This window comes from Morone saxatilis, unplaced genomic scaffold, assembly GCF_004916995.1.
Source record: "Morone saxatilis isolate NCDOM2014 unplaced genomic scaffold, NCSU_SB_2.0 Contig22, whole genome shotgun sequence".
Lineage (NCBI taxonomy): Eukaryota > Metazoa > Chordata > Actinopteri > Moronidae > Morone > Morone saxatilis.
The window spans coordinates 3,538,370-3,539,371 of NW_023339785.1; positions in this window are offsets into that span (position 1 = coordinate 3,538,370).

Here is a 1,002-nt window from a genome sequence, read left to right on the forward strand (position 1 = left end):
TGGCCAAAATCACAAGTCGCACTTAAAAATGGGCTCAATAACACGCTCGCTGTGATCTGGCTGCAAAAGCAAACCATGCAAGAGATCAGTCTTATTTTTCTAGAAATCAATATACAGAGTTTCGTTGGAGCTGGAGAAGTTCCAGGTACTAATTGGTGGCTGGTTATAATTTGGATAATCATTAAAAGAATCTCCTGATATACTCGAGCTATACCACATACACATATTAGAATATATATAACTTCATTCACTCACGCTCACTAATGAACAAAACAATATAGGAGATTTAAAAGTCTCATAAAAAACAAATTTATGTTGGTTTTTTTTACTGGAGCGGACGGCAATTGCTACCACTGCTACTCATGATATCTCTATGTTGACACTAGTAGTAGTGATCAAGTAGAGACATATATATATTATATAACCTATTATATATTATATATTATATTACATATATGACATACACAGCAACGACCTACACATATATATAATACATACAGTCTTGCAATACTATCTATGTAACTTAATCAGTACTTATCTCATTCCTAAGTGAATTGTGATCCGTAGCATTAAAAGGTGGTATGAATGCTTGGTCGGATTGTTTTCATTCTTCTTTAATCAGATTTCCCTTATTCAAATCATAGTTTTGCATATTCCTCAGGGCTGGGTTCCCAAATATCTTCTAACAATACCCAGCCCTGGTCAGACAGCCCTCGTTCTACCCAGGCAAGAATAACAACGCAGGGGAAAATCTGTGCTAATATTTATTTTATGCGATGACACAAATTCTCTTGATGCATCAGCACAAATCTCCGCTTCAGCAGCTTCCACATACACCGTTTCCTGAAGAACCCTGGGTATTAATGCAGAAAGAACACAAGAAGAAGAATTCCTACAGAGAAATGACAATAAAACCAGGACAAGCTGATCCAGCCTGCAGTGTTCAGACACTCAACTGTTCGGCTGTCGAGATGCTCCATTAACATTCAGTGACCAGCAGGA